We start from the raw sequence: 18,708 nt of genomic DNA, 5'->3' as shown, positions 1-18,708 counted from the left end.
GATGGGATCAGAAATGTCTGTCCCAATATGTCAGCAGGGGGAAGCAGAAGGTCCCGTTTCAGCTGTGTGTGGACATAAATCTATACAAGAACTGTACTGTGGGAACCCGCCTCGCCTTCACAAGCAGAACGCCTCCACAGACCCATAAAGTAAATGTTTGTCATTTCAGTGTGAAGACTCGGTTTGAGGTTTGGTTCAGGCTCACAATAATTGTGGTTATGGTGGAGAGCACAAAGCAAGACACTGTAGTGGCATCAGAAGTGTCGGAAGCTCGGCTGTGGAAGAAACAACATTGTGTGTGTGTGTGTGTGTGTGTGTGTGTGTGTGTGTGTGTGTGTGTGTGTGTGTGTGTGTGTGTGTGTGTGTGTGTGTGTGTGTGTGTGTGCCTCAGAAGGTCACAGACGTACTAAGACGTCTGATAAGAAACTCACAGACTTGTGAAAGCAGGATTTCGTCCACCACAGTGACACTGAGTGTGACGCAGAGTTGTAAGCAGTGTTCGGATCGTGTCAGGTTTATAAGGTGCACTTCTACCACACGATGTCACCTGATCCAGCTGTCTGAGAGGAGATTTAAGCTTTTTGTTAAATCTGTGCTGTAGGCACATGGTAACTGCAAACCTCTCAGAAACCCTACGCCGTGACCTGACGTGCACGCCCCTGCTACACGTGGCTTTGATGCAAACCACAACTATTGTGACTTCACCGCAGTCGTGAAGACAGAAAAGAACGTCTGCAGCTCGACATCAAACTAAAGACGTTTTCCACTGAAATGTCCATAATGGAATTTAAAAATGATGTTAAAAACAGGGAATTCTGTAAAAGCATAGATCAGCTTGACTGAATTATTTAAATAATACTGGGTGACCCCACCCCTAAAACGACTGATGCATTTTCAGCCCGGTTACTAACAGGAGTCCGTGTCCTCGGTGCCCCCAAAGCAAAAGCTATTTAACGCTGACTTTCAGCTGTGCGGCTTTGAAATTAACCATGCACCACTGCCTCTAAAATAAATAAAAGGATAAAAGTGAACACAGAAGTCTCACACTTTCCAGATTGAGTTCATCGGAGCGTTTCGGGAACCCGGTGTCCGCTGCGAGCTGAAGGACGGACGTCAGACCCATTAAATGAGGACTGATGTGCACAGAGGGAACTTTCTGTGATACGTGTGAGGTCATCAAAGTAGCTCACATGTGTCACATGATTCCTCTGAATGTTTGCCTCTTTATGGTACCGGTGAGCACATTTGTCTCTGAGTGTTCATGTGTTTCATGAGAACTTTAAGATGATGTTAGCATACAGCAGGATACGGCAGCAAGAGATCATCATCTGGTCCTGAATGTTAGTGAGACCAGAGCGATGGTGAAAGAGCAAGCTGAACTGGCCGTATACTGGAAGAAGATGAGCTCCTTCAGCTGTGTTGGAGATCTTCATTCACACAGTTGTGGTGATCCATGTGAACGTCTCTGTGGTCTGCAGCAGCGTCGGAGCTGGGACACCAACAGACTGGCTGAACTGATGAGGAAGGCTCTGCGGCTGGAGGTCACTGTTCTCCATCCTGGATCATCCAGACCTCCCTCTACACCACCTGCTGAGCAGACCGCATACAGAGTGACGCCACCAGACTGGATATGGTGCCAGTGACAGGGAAAACGAGGTATCCATGAAGCCTTTCTGAGTGGTTGCTTGCTGTCACTAAGAGAAATTTGGTCAAAAAGAAGGGGTTGCACTGAAAAACACCCAGTGATTGCTTTGCTGGGATGCTGCAGAGGCCTGTCGTTTGCACTGAAGACGCCAACTTCTCCTCAGGTTGTAAGAAGTTGTAAGAGAGTCGAGTCTGTTAAGATGAAGTCAATAAAAAAATTTTATTTCCTGGTCAGTTATCTTTTTAAAGAGCTGCTCTTATCTGTAGCAGCTCTGCGTTACTTTGGTCCAGGTGCATCTCAGCAGAGACATCCTGAGGATGATTCCCAGTGAGGTGAACCCTTTGTGCTGTTGGAGCTCCACAGCATCAGTGCAAACAGTTTCCAGCACACACACAGTTGGCATCATGTTGGTATTTAATTTTGTGTGTTGTTTTTTACAGCTTGGAGAGCGTCTGCAGTAAAATGACTCGCTCCTTTTAGTGCTTCGTTTGGCTCCGAGCTCAGTTTTACGTTACCGGAGCCGCTGTCGCTTTTGACAACATAAAGGCTACATGAATTATTAATCGACTGGTTTTGGCGGCGAATGAAATAATGGGAGGCCAAAACATAAATGATTAAAGGTAAATAGGCAGCAATTCATGGCTCCGGGGATGACATGTAATTGGTTGTGTGTAAACAACCAGCGTGAATGAGACGCTGACCTGACCTTAAAAAGACAGACGCAGCAGTGTTTGATCGAGAGTTTCCACTTTGTTTGTCTCCAATGAGAAAAGAAAGATGCTGGCAGAGCTTTTTATGAGCCGCCCTCGAATAAATAAACACCTTATTAAAGTTAGACACGCGACCAGAAACAGAAAGCAGGCCCTGGGGGGGGCGCTCTGGGTTACCAGATAATCAGCTGTCCCCTCCCTCGCTTTCCTTTCTCAGTTTTCTTAGAATGTTGCTGGAAAACAAAGATGGCAGGAAGTCAAGACGTAACATGTGGAACGTTAAATACGCCGCAACAATGAAGCCGTTGGTAATTAAGTAACTGGCAGAGATGTGATCCAGCTGGCATGAATCAGAAGCAGACAGTCAGAAACCAGGCTACAGAAAACCGCTCTCCAAACTGGCCACGCTTCAAACCAACATCAGCGAGCAGAACCTCGCACACGACTTCTAACGCTGGAGCTGGAGACACGCCAAACCAGAGAACCACGCCTTCTCTCATATTCTTCTCCGACACACTAACTCATGTCTCTGTACATGAGACCAGAAAACACACAGCACAGTGGCAATCCAGCTGTGAAACATACAGATCAAATTTGCTGTGATTAAATATTTTTAAAAAAGAGCAAAAAAGGGCCGATTGGCGGGGCCTGGCGCCTGTGGCCCCTTGCGGGGGGTGGGGTACCCTCAGGCCCGGTCCTCTCTGGCACAGCTGGCTGCCGGCAGAGCCCGCGGGCACGCCACTGCAGCCCCCTCTGGCCTCTGCTCCGTAGCTGCGGGGTGACCTCTCGTTTGGGGCTCTCCTCAGCTCTTCCCAGGAGGGTGGCACGGTTCCCCCCTTGTGGTCCTCCTCGGGTCCTCGTACTCTGGGGCCTCTGGATGTCTGGGGCCTGGATCTCCTCCATACCTGCTTCTTGCCCTGGGGGACGGGGCTATGGCTCCCCACACTCCCTAGCAGATCGTTACATGGAGAAACCTTTGGAATACAAGCATGCTGATCCACACAGGTGTGCACACAGGTGTACACACGGGTGTTCACAGACGCGGACTACACCTTTCTTGGCTGCTGCCTCAAAGCACATTGTGCGCTGTCTATCTTGCGTGCTGCACAATAACATGTAATATTTAGTATCTACTGTTATCTACTGCTAGCTAGTTTATTGTGATGGTGCTGTTTTTATTATGTTGCTCTTTGTTGTTTGTTTGTTTTTTCTCCATACAGGTGATCCAGGTGTTTTGTTTTTCTTCCCCCCCCCCCGCCCCTTTCTCACCATCTCCACCCCCCCCCCCCCTCTGTTTTTCTTTCTCTCCCTCTCTTTCTTTCATTCTTTCTCCCTGTCCTATCCCCCAGTCATGTCTGTCCCGTCTTTAAAAAACAAAAATGAAATAAATACATAATTATAATAAAGGTCAATCAAATGGACCAATAAGGCAAAGCCATGATGATCCACTTGGTAAAGTAAATCCACTCGGCATCTTTCTTGGCCTTCAGACAACAATTCTGATGGCTAAAGATCCAAACGGGACACAAAAAAAGAAAAAGAAAAAAGAGGAAAAACAAACAAACTTGTGTTTCTCAGACGCCTTCGGACATAAGGATATAAAACCCCAGAGTCTTTTTGTTGGTGTTTGCTTTTGTTTGGGAGGAGGACTAAAATCATGTCATTTCTTCATTGTGATGTCATCAGAATCGGTCCACACATCAGTTTCAGTCCCATGTTTTACACGTTCAATAGACGTCTTTCTGACTGTAGAGCCGCACCGCAGACAAACCTCCAGGTTAGGCCTCAGTCACACGGGCACAGAGACCAGTCCGTGACCCCAAACCAAAATATGTATTCTCCAAATGGCCGTAAAGGGTTGCAGAGGTGTGCAGCACTGCACCAGAAACCGCCCGTTGAGTGCTTTGATGTCTTGCAGATCTCCACATCGTCTCATCTGCAACCAGACTGTTCATGCTCAAAGCAAAAGTTCCACCTGCTGAAGCGCACTGGTGACACTGGTGACACTGGTGAGGAACATCTTTCACCTGGAAGGTGAACAGTCACCATTTCTAGTTTGTGTCAGTTTTTCATATTTTGCTACCACTTAGTAAGTAGTTGTGAGTGTTTGCACACCAGTCTCCATCTTCCACGTGACCACATCAATCTGCAAGAAACTAAAGTAATCACAAGCAGGTTTTTGGTCCTCTTTTCTCGCCCAGGGACACTCACAAATGCCAGCACGTGTCCCCCTGTTCCTGTATTACTGTAGCGAAAGACTCATATGGTCCAGCTCTCCATGAATTATTCTTGTGTGTTTTTAAAGTCTCAATCTTGAGCTGGAGTCATGAAACAGCAGTATCCAAACTTTGATTAGGAAACAGAACTTCACAAATACAATAAATACAAAGATCTGACATGATAGAGAAAGACTGAGCCCACCATCGGAGCATTTCTGATTCCATCAAGCATGTCGGTGCAAATGCTGTTCTGACAATTCCAGCCGTGATCAAATCAGCTGGAACAACAAATCTTCCCAACTCTGAGTTTCTGGATTCAGCTCCTGCTTCTGTGATCCACTGAGGCGAGCACCGACCCCGGCACCATCACGCCACTGACTGCAGCTCAACATGTTGTTGGTTGGAGCTCCAGCACTAAACTAAAGGTTCTACATATTGATAAAAACCAAGTATGGCTCATGCAGTGGGACTTTAAGTGTTCAGTGACTGCGGGGGCAAATGGTTCTGGTTAATTTGATTTGATGCTGTAGGCTGATAAGTTAAAGTGATTATAATTAAAGACACTTTTTTTTAATTGGTCCAAATTGACTGAAACACTGAAGGAGCCTCAGTCTCATCTGTATCTATACATACAATCATTAAATCATTGATTTCAGCTGCACTCTCTGGATGTTTGTGGCGTGTGGTCACATCAGTCAGAGGCAATCTAAACGTCTTTTTAAAATGTTCCTATGGTGGAAACTTCAGACTTTCTGCTGATGTGCTGGAGGTTGTGAGATTTCTCTTCATGGTTGTTGATCTTCTTTAAGCTGCCTGAGGTGGAAGCTCCTCGACGTCCAAAGAAAAGTTCAGTTTGTTTACGATTTTCTCTGAAATGTTTGACTTGTTCTGATAATCGGACTACATGATATAACTGCAGTTTGTTTGATAGAAGTCTTTGTTCTTACAACATGTGACTGACTGCTGTACAACAACTGCTCGTTCTAATAACAATCTCTGTCTGTACGGTAATCGCTGTGAGCTCAGAGTTTCTGCTCTGAGGTGTAGCTCACAGGAACTGGAAGGTTTCAGCTTCAACTGGTTCTGATGTGCACAGGCACAGCCGAGCGCTGCTGCAAACTCTAGACCAGCTGATGGCACCAATTTGTTGTTTGCCAGCCATCAATAAACTCAGAGAAGAAGAAGAAGCCAGACTCGTGGCTCTGAGGCAGCAGAGTTAGGAAAACAAAAGGACGACCTTTAAAGGCGGCGAGGTAAGACACAGGAGATCCAGCGATGGAGAAGAGATGATCAGCACATTAGGAATCAGGAACTTAAACAGGATGTTTGTCATCAGAGAAACCGCAGGCTAACGAGGCTACATTAGCTTAGTTTGGTTTATTTTGATGGCTCATTAAAAACTACAAAGGATTATTTTGAACTGTGAATCAAGGAAATCAGATTTATTACAGTCTAAGCATAAAAATATACCAGTCAGAATAGAATAGGATAGAATACGTCTCTCCGTCAGTTGAGGTGGTTCACACTTCAGAGTAGGACGGCTCCTGGGGGCAGCATTTCAGGCATGTCCTACCGGGAGGCTGCCCCAGGGCAGATCCAGGCTCGGGAACGCCTCTGTGTTCACGCTGAAGAGCTAGAAGAGGTGGCTCGGGACAGGGAAGTCTGGGAACCTCTGCTTACACTGTTGACCTTGCAGGCCAAACCTGGATAAGCAGCAGAAATTGGATGAATAGAATACAAACGAGTATAAAACAGGTTTTGTTGCTTCTTGTTTCTGGTGGAATCTTTGAAATACTTCATATTAAAGAAAGATGCTACAGCGGTCTAGGTTCCCCCCCCCCCCCCCTGCTAACGAAAGCATATTTTAGAGGTTTGTTTTTCCTCTTTCACTGGAGGTTCTGTGAGGTTCAACAAGGCCTGTCTTCTGCAGAATCTCTGTGAACAAGCAGCTGCTGATGTAAGACAGCCAAACATTTCTGACTGTTTCAGAGCAACTGAGACAAATGACCTTTTTGTTTCTGCCGACACACCTGCAGTTTGAAGCCCCCGAACACCTGATGGTGAACAAGCAGAGGTTAAACGTGTTTGATCGTGCTGCCCAGTGCCGTGAAGGCGGTCTCCAAACTGCTCTACGTTTTAATCAACTTCACATTTACAGGAACACCGAGAAAAGAGGAAAAGCACAGAAGGAGGAAACATGTAGTTTGCAGATCATGCCCCGTATTTGTGATCATCCCTCTGCAGATCTTTTCTCTGACCCGATCTGAATTAGGTATTTTCTTCTCTGGATGGTTGGTAGGAAACCCCAGCAGCTTCTCAGACACTCAGACCAACCACGCCACGTTCAGACTCATTTAATCCACTTTTCTTTCTGATGCTCAGTTTGAACTTCAGCAGGTTGACCATGTCGACAGGCCTAAATGCAGTGAGATGCCGTCGTGCGATTGGCTGATTGAGACGCAGTTGAACAGGTGCACCTCCTGTAAATGTTTCTGTGGGTGCACGCTGACCTTTTTTATTTTGGGCCTGTTTGTGAATGAGCCCACTCTAGAAGGAACCGGACCGTACCATCATATGAAAGAGGGAAGGATGATAGCGACAGACAGAGAAGCGTGTCAGGAGGAAGTGAAGAAATGAGTGCAGATGGAAAAGGAGCTACCTGCAGTTCAATGATACTGGTGAGAGCAGACTCAACAGCAAACCACTCACCTGTCCCTGCAGCTGGAGAAGACCTGCAGGTGCATCACGGCCTTTTGACACCCAGACCAGCTGCAGAGACAGCCAGTGACTTAAAGCATATTTCCACTGTGGAGGGCAAAACGTTGCAGCCTTTTGTCCAGCCCCTAAAACCCACAAATCCATAAAAATAACTGCTAACCAAGAGCACAAACATTCATATTTGCCAAATTAGGCTAAAATAGAAGAGTGATACTAACTGAAGAGCAATTTGGGAGCCAAAGCAGAAGAGCCACATCTACTGTTCAGTCAGATTTTACTGTTCCCACATGCTGAGGAGGCTCAGTGGTGCAGCGGGCAGCAAAGTGGCCTCAGTTTGCAGACTGAGCAGGAGGAAGACATGAATATGAGCATTCAGTTAGAAACAAAGTGACTTCAGGGACATTCACTGACATGTTAACCGGCTCTTTATGATTTTTCTTGGCTAAGCAAAGATATCCACAGCCTGAGAAAACATGTGAACCACCATAATTCTCCCTATTCAATACATACTTGTTGCATTTCAGCTGTAATAAAGTCCTGATACTTGTCAGTAATGACTCCACTCTTAGATCACTGCCGTATGCTCTCAGGAGCATCAAGTCGGCGGCTTTCCACCATTTTTGTTCAACATCAGGGCAGAAACTAACCAGGTGGGAGAAAATGAGCTTTTTTCCTTATTTCCTCTTCATATTTTAGATTTATGTGCCAGAGTGCAGAGAGAGGACAGTAACACACCGTCCAGGAATCAAAGTGCAGCTTTCGCAGTTTTTTATACTGCAGTCATCAGGCCTGCTGTCGCTTTCTGCCTGAGAGTTCGTTACAGACTCCTTTTACTTTAGTGCGGATGACTGAGGGGAACACCAGAGCTGCCTTTGAGAACAGATTGTCCGAGGATGAATCATCGCTGCTCGCCACTCTGTGTGGTAGCAGCTTTTTGTCCGAGGCCAATCCGAACTCTAACACTTCACACATGACCCTCAGCTATGGCGATAAATATTAGCTTTAGTGGAAAAATCAGCGCTCAGCCTTTTTGCTTCAGCAACAGATGAAAGTTCAGTCTCTACGTGGCGCATGAGTCACATCAAACTTTGTCCGCTGCTCCTTTCTTTCAGTGTTTTGCTGCATGCGTCATCGCTGTTGATGTTGTGGAAGTTATTGCCTGTTGTTCCCAGTTTGCATGAATGTTGCATGGCTTCATAAAATCTGAACCAAAGAGTCAAATATTTCAGTTTATTTATATAACGCCAAATGTTGCCTTGAGGCACTTTTTAACTGTAACGTAAAGACCCCACAGTAGTGAGGAGAAAACTCCAATATCCAACAGCCCCCTATCAGCAGGGGCTTGGTGACAGCGGGAAGGAAAAACTCCCTCTGAACAGGAAGGAACCTCTGGCAGAACCAGGCTCAGGGAGGGGCCATCGGCGTCAAATGACTTGACTGTGAGTCCAGACATTGATAACAGACATTCTTTCACCTCAACTTAAATTTCCATGGCTACTCCAAACCTGAAAACCTTTTTCCTTCCTGAGCATTCTGCTTTTTTAGTTATGATGCTTCAGGTATCGGACACCTGGGATAAATTCTCACATTTAAGAAATAAGTTTGGTCTCAAGAAAAGTGAAGATGAAAGATGATTTTGTTGGTCCTGAAATCTGTGAACTGATGTGTGTGAGGACAAAGGACCTGAAATTGTCATGGTTTGTGCTGTGAAATAATGAAGGACCGAGTCCCACACTCGTACACAAAAAGGCAAACTGAAAGTGGAAGCTGAGAAAAACTAACACTGAATACAAGAAAACAAAACTAGAAACATGAAACTCAAACTAGAAAACTAACCAGGAACAGAGAATTAGGACTTTGTCAGGACCACGGGGGATAAACAGCACTGAGAGGTTACAGCACGGACAGAGGACAACACAGGCTTAAATACACCAGGGAGTAACGAGGGGATGGGAAACAGGAGGGCGCCACAGCTGCGACTAATCCTACATAACAAGACAGGAAGCAAAACTGCAGACATAACTAATGTCTGTGTTAAGGACGTATAAATAAGTGTCCTGTGTTAGTTTTCATCTTAGCTTCCCTCTGTACTGTGACAGCCAGTGGGCTGGCCTTGTGTTTTGCTTTTTCTGTTACCTGTTTCTTGCAGGTAGGTGGAGCTGACCCAATTATAGATGCAGCACACCTGAGAAGGCCAGTCCCAGTGTATAAAGACACCTTGACTGAACCATGGGGGCGGTCTCTCTCTGCCTGGCATCATCATGTTTATTTGAGGCTTCAGTTATGGCTGTTATATCATTTCAGTTGTGTTTAAGTTTCTTCACCTTATTTTAAAAGCCTGTGGTCTCCCACTTGCTTGTCACTTCCTTTCTAAAGTTTGAGAGCTGGTCTGTTTGCAGCTGATTGCAACTAGTCCTGTTTGGTTTCATCTGTTTAAACAACTAGTTGTGTCTTGGCTAGGACGTGCCTTGTAGGCAATTGTTGAGTTAATTGCTGATACGTTTGGTTATTTGTGGTGATTTGATATTCTGAGTTTGCTGTGTATTGTTTTGGGAGACCACATTGTTTAGGAAGATTAAATGTAGGCAGTCCTATTAGTAGTGATGGGTAGATGAAGCTTCATGAAGCACTGAAGCTTTTCATCCAATTGGTTCCCCCCAGCACAAAGCTTCTTGGAGCTTCATTTGCTCTAGTAGGACACCTGCTGGACGTAAAAATATTAGTTGGCATGAATTTGAAGAGTGTGGCCTTTTGCACACAGCCTGTAAATGTCAACAACAAAAGGAGTGTGTAAAACATGTATATTGTAGTGATGCAGTATACTGTGTATATTTATACTGGCAGTATGGAAAATGATTATTTGGAAATGCTTAAAATGGAAACGATCATTTACTGTGAGGTGAGGTGTGGTTGGGGTGTGGACAGTGGTTGTGCTTTTGTAACGTTGAGGTATGGACAGCTACACACTGAGGCCTCAGTCCTGCCTGTTCACATTTTATTCTGTAAAAACTAAATTTTCACTGCTTTTATGACCTTTTAGTGGGGAGAACATAGCTAGGATTTAATGATTTAACAGATCTTTTACATCCTTTGTCCTCCACAATGCTAAAGGGCTGGGAGTCCTCAGTCACCATGCTAACCAGGTCTTCATCTATTTGAGATTGTTCTGAGGAAAGACAATAAAGACAAAGCACAAATATAAATATCACACACGTAACTTATTACAGTTGTATAATATTGTTATATCATTTAGTAACATTACTGCATGCTATATTATCATGGCATTTGATGGCTCACCTGGTCTTGCTCCACAATCGGTGTTCCCCTTATTCTCATGCAAAGCTCTGTAGTGCCTAAGCATGGATGAGGTGTTGTTGTTATATCCCAGCTCCCTGGCACATAGCAAACACTTCACCTTGTACAAAAGTAAAGCTGCTTAACATAAATTGTATTGCACCATCAGTATTATGAAAATACATCTTCTGTAGAAATTTACATGCCTTGTTGGGAGGAATAAAATCACAATGTTCCCACACAGGGGAGGACGTCCTCCTCTTCTTAGCCGGCTCCATTCTCTCCTGACTTTCTCTCCTCACTCTCATAAACCTCCAAACTGTCTCCAAACTCTCACTAACCGCAACTCTCCATCAAACACCCACATTTTGAATGAAGTCTGAGGGGTTTATATCGCTGTCATAGCTCGCGGCAAAGTTCGAACCACTTCATGAACCAGTCACGTGGTACAGCCGGGCAGCGAGGCTTCGGACGTCATCATTTTCAGCTCCTCCCATAAATGAAGCAAGCCTCGATACGCGCATCGCGGAAACGCCCCCTCAATTACTCGACACAAGCTTCGAAGCCTCGATACAGAACGTCACATCACTACCTATTAGCGCTAATGTTTTTCTATGAAGTTCTATTGTTGGTTTGGTGGAGCTAGTGTTGATGTGCTGTCTTGTGTAGCTTTTGGTCAAACTAAGTTTATGTCATCGGATCCTGCGAAGGCCAAAGGTGGTGTGAAGCCTTACACACCACCTTCTAATCTCATGTTCCATAAGCGCTTCATAAATCAGGATGTTGGACCTCATGTGATCATTGGTTGCTGATGTTGCTACAGTGTTAAAGAGCAGTTTGGATCCAACTCAGCTTAAGAGTTATAGGCCTTTCTCTAAGCTCCCATTACTGTTGGAAATTCTGGAAAAAGCAGTTGCAGATCAACTTACCGTTTTTTTTTTTTTTTTTTAAGACAAATATGAAATCTATGACAAATTTCAGTCAGGTTTCCGTAAAAGTCACTCAACAGAAACCGCATGACGTAAAGTCTCTAGTGACATTGAGGTCAGCTGACTGGAGCATCCACAGTCATGGTTTTGCTGGACTTAACATCTGCCTTTGACACCGTTGACCATCCTGATTAACAGACTGCGGGACACAGTCGGTGTGTCCGTTCTGGCTCTGGAGTGGTTTCAGTCTTACTTCTCTAACAGGTCTTTTAGTGTTTTTGCAAATCAGTTTATGTCACACTCTAAGGATCAGACATGTGGTGTCCTGCAGGGTTCAGTTCTGGGACCGATTCTTTTTCTCCTGTACATGTTACCCCTCGGACTTGTAATTAGGCAGTTCCCTGAGGTGTCTTATCACTTCTATGCCGTTGATATTCAGCTCTACTGCTCTTTTAAGCCGATGTAAGTCCATAAACTGTCCTCTTTACTGTCCTCTAACCCTTTCAGCTAAGAAACTCCAACTGCAAACTTTGTTGTCTAAATCTGAGTTAGAAATGAATATTCATGCTTTTTAACATTTTTCTTTGTTTGAAGCAAAAGGAATCTTGAGCGTCTCCAGTCAGTCCAACATGCTGCTGCAAGGCTTTTAACAAAGACACGAAAAAGACGGCACGTTACACCAGTGTTTCGTTCATTACACTGACTTCCAGTACATTTCAGAATTCATTTTAAAATCTTAGTCCTGACTTTTACAGCTTTGAATTGTGATGCCCCGCCTACATTTCTGATCTTTTAGAGCCCCACGCTCCCACTCGCAGCCTGAGATGATCGAATCAAAGGCTGCTGGTAGTCCCACGAACACGTTTTAAGACCAGAGGAGATCGATCTTTTAGAGCAGTGGCCCCCAGGTTGTGTGATTCTCTCCCTCCATCATTATGTTGCCTTGATTGTATTTATTCTTTTAAAAAGCAGCTTAAGACTCATTTATTATTATTGGCTTTTAGATTTGTGCTGTATGTTTGATTGTCCTTTTATGTATTTCTGTTTTTCTATAACTGTGAAGCACTTTGTGGTTTTTACCCTGTGATGAAGCTATATAAATAAATTGAATTGAATTGAACTGAAAAGTTAAAAGAAGGTAATTTTAAACAAAAGGCAAACTCTGTATTATAGGCTGTACGAGAATGCAGAAGGAAACCATGGCTAAACTACCCTCCGGACACTAGGACCATGGAAACCTGGAACATGAAGGGAGAAAGGCTGACAAGGGACAGCTTGTGGATAATACGCTGCAGCTAAAGAGGGCCAGAATATCACCGAACGTGCACTTTGGAATGTGCAACATTGGAATGATTTTATCAGGAAATAAAAGTGATGGAAAATAGATATCAGGGAAAATCTAATATGAGCATGACTAGTGTTGGTTCTTATAAAGACTGCATGCAAACATTTTCCAGCAGCCCAACCTAAACTGACAGAAATATGCTGTAACGCGGTCCGGACATTCACTCAGACACTTCAACCGAGCTTAAATGTTTTCCAACCCTGAAAATTTCATATGGATTTCTGCTGGGAAAACAGTCAAAGTGCTGACCTGAGTGTACACCTGTAACTCTGAAAGTAATCATGGTTCATTAAATCTGTGGTTCGGTTTGGCTTTCACACAGGCCCGTATCCTGGTGCTAACATGTTCCAGGCTCCAGGCTTCTTAAAATGAAGTCGAATTTCACACTGAGCTGATAAAGTGAAAGAGGATGAAACCACCCAGGATTCACTTTAAAGTACAGGAACTTCGCTCAGGAGGAGCAGCCGGTTCACGGAGATACTGGAGGTAATTAAAATCGGTGACCAGGGCAGGTTATATTCAAATCACCCCATCTCCTCTTAGACAAATAAATCCCCTTCGAGTGCAGCTTTAATGTCAGTCTGTTATTGGATGATAGGGAGCTGCTGCAATCCGCAAGCAACACTACTCTGTGTGAGGGTTTTAGAGGAGCTTTGCTCTTAAAAAATGAGCATGGCGTTAATTTCAACGTGCAGCTGACAAGGTCAGCATTCGATAAGTCCAAATGAACCATGTGCGGGTACTTGACCCTTCCAGTCCAAAAATCAAGGTGAAAAATAGTGATTAAGTGTGAGTGTGCACTCATCCGTCCGTCCCACGTGTTAACATGACCTAACACTTCCCCGCTGCATGCACATGTCTGAGTGGACATGCCATTGTGATAGGTGGCCTTCGTCAGCGTGCACCTCCGCCTCTGAAATCATGAACACTTTTATAAATAACGAGCATTGGCATTATAAAGCAAACATTTTATTGTGCTGCTTACCTCCGTGCTACAATCCCACACCAGATGTTACGCTTTTTATGGGATTGCGCCGGCTTCAAAAGGCCTTTATGACTTCAAGAGTGTTGTAAAATATTTCCAGGAGGCACATATAAATGGAATAAGCTCCTGTGACGGGTTGTGTTGCTTATTGAAGAGTACAAAACATTAAAGGACCCCTGTTTCTTTGCTTTATCAAACAAGAATTATTTAAATGCACGTGGCTGCACGGCCGGCTGAGAATTCTGAATCAAAGCTCGCAGCGACGCTTGAACTTCCCTCTGAAGAACAACTGAATGCAATCAGTGTCAGCAGGAATGCATATTTTTAAAACATAAAACTGACCACTGCTGAGACAACGTCACGGAGCAGAAGCTGGGAATGAACCAGCAACGATTGTAGGGACGCTAGACTGGAGAATGTGAACGAGACCACCACCAAGACACGGCACTGTGGCCAATGTGAGCAAGACCCACATCGATGCAAACGTAGGCAGAATGCCAACACGTTACAATCAGTCAGAATGAGCCGAGTGCACTGGTGTGCAGTCTGTTTACAGAAGGAAACACAAGTTGCAGCAACTACGTCACAATCTGTGGAGGGATTTCTGTCATTGTTGTCTTGATGCACAAAAGTTGCTTTGAATACAGCAACTGCTCACAAACCTGGTCCCCATCTTCAGAGCAACCATTTCAAACATAAGAAGCTGCACATGGTCACTCTGTAACTCTGGTGATGCCAAACTGTTTGCAGCAGTTTGTGGCATTCTGTCTGTCCAAGAGCCTCTAAAAGGATTCACCGATTAAAAACATCTTCAAAGCCCAGCGATCCACTGATGCCAGAGCATTTTGGTCAAAATCTCAACATTTTCCAGCATTTTGGTGACAGAATGTCCCAAAACAAAAATAATGATTAAACTTGGAGATCACCAAACTAACATTTTGAATCAGGCATCTGCCCAGATCTTAATCTGTTCCAGAATCTTAATCATTACAGAGCTCAGATAAGGCAGGAATGGACCCCTGTCAATCAGGATTTGGCACAAAGGCTGATGTCCAGCACGCCACAGAGAACTGCAGAGCTGATGATGAACAGAACATGAAATTCCTTTCTTCACTGATGGGACTGCAGAGTTCTGCTGGTGATCCACCAATCACATGCAGAGATGCAGGCAGTTCATTTAAAAATGATCGACATGACATCATTCTGATCATTGCTGCTCTTCATAGATCAGCAGTGATCAGAATGATGAGTGAGCGAGTAAAGCATTAACCTAATAATAGCACAGGTTTTGCACACATGCCTCTGTGGGCAGATGAGATCAATGAGAGGCAGCTGGAGGAGAATCAATCTGAGATCCTGACCCGTCTGCATGTTAATAAAGTCAGTGTAACCACGCCGCGTGGCTGCAGGTATTCATAAAGTCAGTATCAGTCACTGAAAGACTCAGCGAGTAATGGGATCTGAAATGTGTTCGACTGCCTTTTGACAGATGGTCTGATACCAGAGAAGTAATAATAAACATTCTGTGCAGAAATGTTACTTAAAACACATCAGTGTCACGGTTCTGGGTCGTTTTGAGTTTCTTATAGTCCCTGTTCACTTCTTGGATTATTAGGTTCCCCCTGTGTCTCTCGTTTCATTCTGTTTCCCCTCCCATCCTGTCTCCTCTCTCTCTCGTCTGTCCTTCCTCCACTCCTCCGTCAATCTCACGTGTCAGTCTGTCTTCATGTCCTGTTTTATTGTGAAGGTCTTGTGTTCCAAGTTCAGTGTGTTTAGTTTTGCTTCCCTGGTCTTGTCCTGTCTAATTTCTTCCCCGTGTGTTTCCTGTTCCCTCATCGTTGTGCCTTTATTGTCCAGCGTCCCCTTCTGCCTCATTCCTAGCTGTGAGTTTCTGTGTGTTGGTTTATGTTTCAAGACTCACAGTTTAGGTTGCTTTTGCATTTCTCTGACAGTCTGAGTTTTTGCGTTAAATCCTGCGAGGCGAGTCTGCTTTTGGTTTCAGTCCCGGCCGCTCCAGTCAAACCCATCAGCTCTCTGCAGAAAGGTGCTTGGCTGAATGTAATAACAAATCCAGGATGCATCCTCCTCTCCAGTGCTGTGTGTTCGGTTACGTTCTATTTCGTTGGATCAACAACACTGAGATCCGTGGGGCTGGGCTCTGACGTTTTGGGTGAAGACTCAGTGAAGAGCTGAAGAGCCAGACTGAGCCAGAGTTTTGTCACTGCGCTTACAGCTTTCACCCATCCAGCCACAGCAAGAGATGAGGTGTGCCAGTCAGGTAGCCAGGAGACAAGGAAGCAGAGAAGGAAACACACGGAGAGCTACAGGAGGCAAGAAGGAACCTAACAGAGATGTGCCACGTTTGTGTCTCTGCAGTCCTTAAGTGACACCTTTTTGGTTGTTTTGGAGCTGATTTGCATCACGTTGTATTTCCAACTCTCACAGTGTGTGTGTGTGTGTGTGTGTGTGTGTGTGTGTGTGTGTGTGCGCGCGCTCTGAGCACCAAGTCACATGTGAAGTATTTTAACTGTGATGAAGGGAACGCTTTGTGCACTCCAAGCACAGTAGAAAGTAAATCTAAATTTAAGAGCATTTTAAAATCCGGTCATATAAAGCACCACAGAGGCAACTGTTGCTGTGATTTGGTGCTGTGTAAATAAAATTGAATGAATAAAATATAAGTATTTATGAATGATTTATTATACCGTGTTACACAAACTTTTAAACTACATAAAGTAATACTTATGTCATCTAAAACTGCATTATGTTCATTTTTCGTGTTTCTTTTCTTTTTGTTTGAGGGAAGATTAAACTGCTTTTCATGGAGGAACCAAAATCCTGTAAGAAGCCCATTTGAGAAGCGCTGCAGTGGCCAATCAAAGACCTGATATTTTTGACTTGGCTGAATGTTTTCGTTGAGGTTTTTCAGTTCAAACACCACATCATAGTTTTTACAGTGTATGTAAACCAGCAGCAAATGGAGCCTGAGCCATAAACACTGACTCAGCTGGCTGCAGATCTGCTCGTGGGGAAGACAAAAAGGAGTCAGCAGCGCTAACTTCTCCCTCCGCACGCCTCAGATGTAGCATATGGTCCCCTCTGCTGGGCTTCCAGCGATCATTAACCAAAGACCTGAGAGGGCAACGAACAGAGCTGGCACCACCTCCCAACAGCTGTAGCAACCTCCACCTTAACATCTCTGTTTTTAACACCAGACCCAAAGCAGCGCATCAGCTTCCTGCGTACATCCAATAACACAAGTCTGCAGAGGCTTCTGCATACAAAAGCAAACAGCTCCCCTGAGGGATATTGCTCCTCAGCTCCATTCGATGGATGCTTGTATAGCATCGTGTAAATACGGGTTCCCTCCTCACCTCGGGGATTATTCTCGTTTACTTCAGTCTGCTGTATTTCCTCTTAATGTGTCTGCTGTGCATCTGGGCCAGGCTAGCTCTACGCAGAGGAAAGGGATTGTGGGAAATGAGGAGTCACACAAAACATTAAGTTAATTATGAAAGCCAAGTAAAGTAGCCTGTTTGCACAACATAAATAATGATCAATTTATCGGCAAACTACAGTTGGTGAAATGGAAAGCATTCCCTGATGTAGGAATGTGAAGAAAATGTCTGTTCCAAGCTGCTGGGTCATTCAGCAAAGAGTCAGCTGTACACATGCAGGAATCACAGCTAGAAGATGGTCCTGTCACGGCCCAGGTCTCTGACCCCGGGTTTATGTTTTGGACTGTTTGAACCTGGTCTAAGTCGGGTTAGGTTCTCTGAGTGGGTTATGTTTTCTTGGTCTAATGAGTTCTTATCAGATTGTTTAGTTTGTGTTTAGTTTCTAGCTCTTCTTGGTTATTCTTTCGTCATGTTCCAGGGTAGAAGTAGAAGTTTTACTTAATATCATATAACTTCTTTGGTCTGGGAGTACATCAGAGAGTACATGTTGATGGATGGATGGATGCTCTATGCTGAATTCAGGCACGTCACAAAATAATTAAGGCCATCTATTTAAATAAAGTATAAATCCAATAAAATTTGGATGTTGATCAAACTACCACAAAATTGCCAGAATTCTCAACTGAGTTTGGCACATGTCAGTACAAACTACAGCAGGGGTCTCCAACTCCAGGCCTCGAGGGCCGGAGTCCTGCAGCTTTTAGATCTCACCCTGGGTCAACACACCTGAATCACATGATGAGTTCATTCCCAGGCCTCTGGAGAACTTCAGGACATGTTGAGGAGGTCATTTAGCCATTTGAATCAGCTGTGTTGGTTCAAGGAGACATCTAAAACCTGCAGGACACCGGCCCTCGATCCCTGAACTATTATGGAGGGTGTGTTACCGCCCGAGCTTATCTTGTGTGCATCCTGCTCTGATAATGGCAGTTAATGACCAGAGAGGAGCCGTAAGGAGTATTGATCAGTTGTGTCCAGTTGTATTTTAGTGTAAATTTAAAACAATTTCTCGCATAAAGTGAACACTAATGTGAAACCATCCAATAAAACAAAACTGTGGAGTAATTGAGTAAAGGAGCCAATGAAAGCCAGTGACCCGGGCTCCACGAGGTCAGCTCTCCTGGGACCGCAGATCAATACTAAACGGCGTTCCTCTGCACGTTCCTTTATCCTTCGCTGTCCTCAGAGGGAAGTGCTCCTCTGCAGTGTGGTGTTAGCTTAAGTGTAATAGTGCTGCTGATGAAGCGCGCTCTCAGTGTACATTACACCAAAACACAATCACAGTCCACATCTCATGGCGATAACAGCAGATTGAAATTGACTTCTCATCCATTGTAATCTATTTTTCTTTGTGCGCACAGTGGTGAGATATTAGAATGTGACCGTGTGTGTGTGTGTGTGTGTG

General features: G+C 44.6%; 1 pseudogene; it reads left to right on the top strand.

Annotated features, from left to right (window-relative positions):
- Positions 1-1,358: 1,358 nt before the first annotated feature.
- LOC146387812 (uncharacterized) overlaps positions 1,359-18,708 on the top strand; it is a 58,931-nt pseudogene continuing 41,581 nt past the window's right edge.

This window comes from Perissodus microlepis, chromosome 5, assembly GCF_051167445.1.
Source record: "Perissodus microlepis isolate ML-2025 ecotype Zambia chromosome 5, ASM5116744v1, whole genome shotgun sequence".
Taxonomy (NCBI): domain Eukaryota; kingdom Metazoa; phylum Chordata; class Actinopteri; order Cichliformes; family Cichlidae; genus Perissodus; species Perissodus microlepis.
The sequence above is the reverse complement of the archived record's forward strand: the minus strand, read 5'-3'. Positions and strand labels throughout refer to the sequence as shown.